Consider the following 6,342-nt stretch of genomic DNA (forward strand, 5'->3'; position numbering starts at 1 on the left):
CTTTTAGAGTTTTCCGTGTAGGTATTAGACTTCGAGAAGGACTTTGTGAAGTCGTCGGGACTGAAATGGTCACTGCAAAGCACCGGGGTAGCTTACGGAGCGTCTCCATCGGTGTGTTGATGTAGCAGCCCTGCAGCTAGGAGCCAGAGTTTGGTTCTTTCAACATCTTTCACTGGAAACCAATGGAAACTTGCCGATACCCATCTGTGGGCTTTATTATTGCAGTTGGTATATACACACTGATGTACCATGGTGCGATGTCGTTGGGTTTTAATCCACTATTCGATCCGAAAGCAGTTGTAGAACTAGCCTTGATTTGCAATTTCTGCCATTAAGACTCAGAGAGATAAATTCGTATTTAACAATTTAATGTTGTTAACATAGTTGACAATAGAATTGGCATAAGTAGACAGTATTTGGCGTAGGTCCAATCATCAGCCCGGGTCTTGCGCTGGCGGATCCAGTAGAGCCTGCCGTAGCCGTGCAGCAGGAACTGGACTTTTAACCCCCCGGACAGGAAGACTGGACCCAACTGGTGGCGGTGGGGATGGAGGAGGAGATTTCGGACCGGCCATGCCTAAAGCCAGCAAGAAAGGAGAGTTTAGACACGTCGCTATAAAGGCAATGGCAGCCGCTGATTGGCTCTGCGAAATGCACAGGTGCTCTGAGTCTCCCTGGCAGAACTAACGCAGGCTACATTTCTGCCATTAAGACTCAGAGAGATAAATTCGTATTTAACAATTTAATGTTGTTAACATACAGTCCCAGGAAAAAGTTTGTACACCCTTTGAAATTTCTTACATTTCTGTCAAAATTGGTCATAAAGCATGGTCTGATCTTCCCGGAAATCACAAGAAGCAACAACCAGAGTCTGCTTTAACTCGTTCAACCCAAACATTTACAAGTTTACATATTTTCATTGGCCATAAGATGTAAACATTCACAGGACAGAAAGGCATAAGTAAGTACACCCTTGCATTCAATAGGTTTTAACCCTAAGTTTATCGCAATAACCTCAACCAGATGTTTCCTGTAGTTGCAGATCAGATTAACAAAACAATCTGGATGTATCTTGACTCCCTCTTCTTTAGAAAACTGCCCTTCTTTAGCAAGGTTTCTGGGATATCTGGAGTGAAAAGCTTTCTTGACTTCATGCCATATAATCTGAAATGTTTTTTGTCAGAGCTTTGACTGGGCTATTCCAGAATGTGTATTTCATTGTTATGAAGCAATTCAAAAGTCAATTGCCTCTAAAATATGGGTTGTTGTCCCATTTCAGCACCCATCTTCTTGTGTGCCTCAACTGTGTGACAGACTATCTCGCATGTTTTCTGTAAAATATCTCAATAAACTTCTGAGTTCATTGTTCCACTGATAATAGCAATCTGACAAGGGCCTGAGGCACCAAAGTAGCCGCATAAAATGATGCTCCCGCCACCATACTCAAAGGTGGAGATGATGTTTTGGTGAAGGTGTGGTTCTCCAGTTCTCCTCCAAACATGATACTATGTGTTCCCCTGAAAAATTCAACTTTGGTTTCAACGTTGGTCTACAGAATATTTAGCAGTAATTTTATGAAGCATATAAATGCTTTTTCGCAAACTTCAAAGGTGCAGCAATATTTTTTTGGACAGAAACCCCATTCATTTTAGATAAGCAGAATGAACCCCATTTTTAGTTATTCTTGGTTACATCTCCACTTCTGAGTATGGTGGCGGGAGCATCATTATATGCGGCTACCTTGCTGCCTCAGGCCTTTGAAAGTTTGCTATTATCAGTGGAGCAATGAACTCAAGTTTATTGTGATATTTTACAGAAAAAAACATGAAGTCTGTCACACAGTTGAAGCACATAAGAGGATGGGTGCTGAAATGTGACAATAACCCATACTTTAGAAGCAAATCGACATTAGAATGGCTTCATAACAATGAAATAAACATTCTGTAATATTCCAGTCAAAGCCCTGACTAAAAACAATTGAGATTATATGGCATGAAGTCAATAAAGCTATGCACTCCAGACATCCCAGAAACCTTGCTGACGAGAGGCAGTTCTCTAAAGAAGAGGGAGACAAGATACATCCAGATTGTTTTGTTAATCTGATCGGCAACTACAGGACAAGTCTGGTTGAGGATATTGCAACTAACTGAGGGTTAAAACCTATTTAATGCAAGGGTGTTCTTACTTATGCCTTGCTGTCCTATGAATGTTTTTTTATTGGGGCAATAAAAATATGATAACATGTAAACGTTTGTGTGGAATTAATGAAATCAGACTCCGATTGTTCATTCTTGAGATTTCCGGGAAGATCAGACCATGTTTTATGATAAATTTTGACTGAAATGTAAGAAATGTCAAAGGGTGTACAAACTTTTTCCTGGGACTGTAGTTGACAATAGAATTGGCATAAGTAGACAGTATTTGACGTAGGTCCAATCATCAGCCCGGGTCTTGCGCTGGCGGATCCAGTAGAGACTGCCGTAGCCGTGCAGCAGGAACTGGACTTTTAACCCCCAAAACTAAGGAGGGCATGCTGGATTGTAATACTGCCGATGACGATTGAAATCATGAGAAAATAACGCAACTTACCCCCAAAAGAGAGAACAAGGACAAGAGGAGACGCGTGACCCACCGTAGGCGACGACTGGAACCCACCTAGAGCCTTTTAGGAGGACAAATAAATGAGACAAACATGAAACACTGCAAAAACCATGGGCAGGAACAGGCAGGCCCCTGCGGCCACATGAAGAAGGGGACATGGAAATCCCCTACACCACCACCAGTGGTTGCAGCTTGGGCACTTATGCAGGGCACTTATGCACTTATACAGGGCGCCCTCACAGAGGGCAGTACATGTAAACACAAAGCAAGAGCCCTCACGGAGAGTGGCACACTTGTAATAACCTATAGCAGGGCTATTCGATAAGAATTTGCATGGCCACATTTCGAAAACGTGAAATAGAGTACTTTCGGCCATAACTAACGTGGTACAGACCGCTTTGAGTGCTTGTGAATTGTAAAGCAGCACCCGATTGCGGCATATAATGCTACAGCTGGGGCCGCATGAGCTTGAGCTAGAAACGCGCCAGCAAGGCGCGGGCTCCGTTATAAGGAGCATTTACACGAATGCGCCACACGGGGGCAGGGAGAGACTCTAATCGGCGCAGCGTGCGCATGTCTACTAAGAAGCAGTGATTGAGCCCCTCGGGGGCAGAGAAATAGATAGACAGACATGTAGAACAGAAAGAAAATAACGAACAAGGCATATAGGCGCTCTCTCGGAGAGCGATGCAAGATAAGCTCTAATCGGCGGACAGCAGCAGACAGACAGAGTTTAGCGGAGTGCAGGCAATATTTGGCACTCTCGTAGAGCGCTGAAACAGAGTGCAGAGTCTCGGGCTCCGTTATGAGGAGCGATTACTCGAATGCACCGCACGGGGGCAGGAAAAGACAAGACACAGGCTTACAGAACAGGAAACGGCTGACAGAGCAGAGGGGCGCTCTTACGAGAGCAGTGCAGATAAATTCTAGTCGGCGCAGCGTGCGCGTGGCTACGAAGGGAGCAGTGATTGAGCCTCACGGGGGCAGTGAAATACAGATAGGCAGACATACGAGACAGAAAGAAAATAACGTACGAGACAGACAGGCGCTCTCTTGAGTGCGTGCGCGTTTTTTGTTTTGTTTTTTTTTTAACTCTAATCGGCGCTGCGTGCGCGTTTTTTTTTTTTTTTTTTTAACTCTAATCGGCGCTGCGTGCGCGTGCCTATTAAGGAAGCAGTGATTTGCCTCACGGGGGCAGTAAAACATTTAGGAAAATTGACATACAACACAGGAGGAAAATAACGAACAAGGCAGACAGGCGCTCTCTCGGAGAGCAGAGTGAGATAAACTCTAATCGGCGCTGCGTGCGCGTTCTTTTTTAAAAAAAATTTTTTTTTTTTATTTAACTCTAATCGGCGCTGCGTGCGCGTTCTTTTTTAAAAAAAATTTTTTTTTTTTATTTAACTCTAATCGGCGCTGCGTGCGCGTGCCTACTAAGGAAGCAGTGATTTGCCTCACGGGGGCGGTAAAACATTTAGGGAAATTGACATACAACACAGGAGGAAAATAACGAACAAGGCAGACAGGCGCTCTCACGGAGAGCATTGAGAGATTAACTCTAATCGGCGCTGCGTGCGCGTGCCTACTAAGGAAGCAGTGATTGAGCCCCTCGGGGGCAGAGAAATAGATAGACAGACATATAAAACAGAAAGAAAATAACGGACAAAGCATGCATGCGCTCTCTCGGAGAGCGATGCGAGATAAGCTCTAATCGGCGCTGCGTGCGCGTGCCCATGAGGAAGCAGTGATTTGCCTCACGGGGGCAGTAAACACTAAGGAAATTGACGTACGACACAGAAGGAAATAACGGACAAGGCAGACAAGCGCTCTCTAGGAGAGCAGTGAGAGATAACTCTAATTGGCGCAGCGTGCGCGTGACTACGAAGGAAACTGTGATTGAGCCTCACGGGGGCTGAGACATACAAGATAGACAAACACATAAACAGAAAGAAAATAAGGCAGACAGATGCTCTCACAGAGAACGGTGCGTGACAAGCGCTAAATGGCGCAGCGAGCGCGTGTGAATGGTTACCGTGCCGAGAGCCAAAACCAACCTCTACGTGACGGGGAGGTTACCTTATCGACTGCTAGAGAGCGAGATTTGAGCTTCAAGGACCAATCTGGGGTTGGGCCTGATGTAGGACTCGAAAGCCGACGAGGACCATCTCCCCAGGCGCTTGATGGAGGAGTCGGCCATACCCTTCTCCGCGGCGGTAGAGGCAGCTCCGATGCGGAATGAATGGCTCGTGTAGCCACGTCTGGGCAGACCCCATTTTTCTACCACCGAACCCAAGTGAACTCTGAACCAATCGCTGGTCATAGGAGATGTGGAGGGTGATGGGTAGCGTAACAGTTGCGTTGGCATGGAATAGGCTAAGACTTTTAAGAGGTGAATAGAGGTGCAGAGACTAGACTATGGGTGACCTGGATCCCAGCTGCGCTCATAAAATTGAATGCCTAACATCGTACGAATTGAAGGCGTATTGAAATTTCAGGTCTTGGAGTTAAAGACCAGAAACATGCACCTGCCGGTGGGTGGTGAGGACTGAGAAGTGTTGAATCAAGGGGAAAAGTAGTGCAGTATAGAGCATGAGGACCGAAAGAGGCGCAGTGATGTGCAAAGTAGCCATTACGCCAGTCTCGAGAGTATCAGACTTAGATGTTCTACCCTATGGGAGAAATAGAGATGAGTGAAAATGAAATATGGTAGTCAGGGTCACTGAGCATAAAGCCGGATCCCAAATGACACCCTGTAGGCCTTCTGAGGACATATTGAGAGTGCACCAGGCCTTTGAACCTATGATAAATAAAGGAAATACATGAAGGAAGGAAAGGCACATGGGCAGCGATGGGCCCCGACGTGTGGGCGAGCATGACCATCTGAGCACCTGGAACGGAAGGATAGAGTTTACAGTCAGCGACAATGAGAGTTTGCCATAGCTAGGCAAGTATTTCCTTTCCTTGCCACGACTAGGCAGACGTTGTGGTTTGCTAACAGAACTGGAATGCAGCATGTACACAGAGAGGAGAATGAGACAGCCACGAGATAACAGAGAACGGGTGAAATTAGCAGCGAGAACAAATTGCAACGGTTGATTCATTGGTGCAGTAGATGGCCTGGGCATGCCTACGAGAGCAGAGAGGTTAACTGGAACTTGTGCATGGTTAAAGGGTTGGATACTCGTATCAAATTTAGTCAATTCATCAATTTCGTCCTCCTACTTCAGATGGATGACTCACTGTACGAGGAGTAGTAGAGTCATGCTTGGCACGTGAAAGAAAAAGCGATCATATGTTAAGCAATTGCAATAATTTGAAATAAAATGCGCTTAAATAGGTGCGCCCTTAAAATGTAGACAAGGGTGTAGCTAGTTAATGCTTGTACGGCATGTTGATACCCCCAAAAGAATTCCGGGCCCATTTGCATGACAACAACTAAGTGAGCCACGGGAAGCCATGCACCACCAAGCAGTTGAAAGCGGAGTCGCGCGGTTCTCCAGGCAGCGGCGCAGTGCTGATTGAATTAACCTATGAGACGGAGGAAAGAGAGGGACAGATACTATACTATGCGTCGTTGGTGGAAAGGCTCCAGCTGCAAACGTGGATGCGATAATTCTGACAGCTGAGTACTCGGAACATGCAGCGTGCAATCGCCAGTAGTGAACCTAGAACGAAAGAACATGGCCATTATCAACACATCTTTTTAATGCATGGTTAATCCCACAGATTAGGCTACTGCGC

At 45.8% G+C, this 6,342-nt stretch overlaps 1 long non-coding RNA gene across 1 annotated transcript; it reads right to left on the reverse strand.

Annotated features, from left to right (window-relative positions):
- Positions 1-331: 331 nt before the first annotated feature.
- On the reverse strand, positions 332-5,311 carry LOC134439847 (uncharacterized). Its single transcript, XR_010032882.1, has 3 exons — positions 4,678-5,311; positions 2,590-2,655; positions 332-577 (listed from the first exon to the last, which is right to left on the reverse strand). It is a non-coding gene; the product is annotated as an uncharacterized LOC134439847 (long non-coding RNA).
- Positions 5,312-6,342: the final 1,031 nt, after the last annotated feature.

The sequence above is a fragment of the Engraulis encrasicolus genome, chromosome 23 (assembly GCF_034702125.1).
Source record: "Engraulis encrasicolus isolate BLACKSEA-1 chromosome 23, IST_EnEncr_1.0, whole genome shotgun sequence".
Classification (NCBI taxonomy): domain Eukaryota; kingdom Metazoa; phylum Chordata; class Actinopteri; order Clupeiformes; family Engraulidae; genus Engraulis; species Engraulis encrasicolus.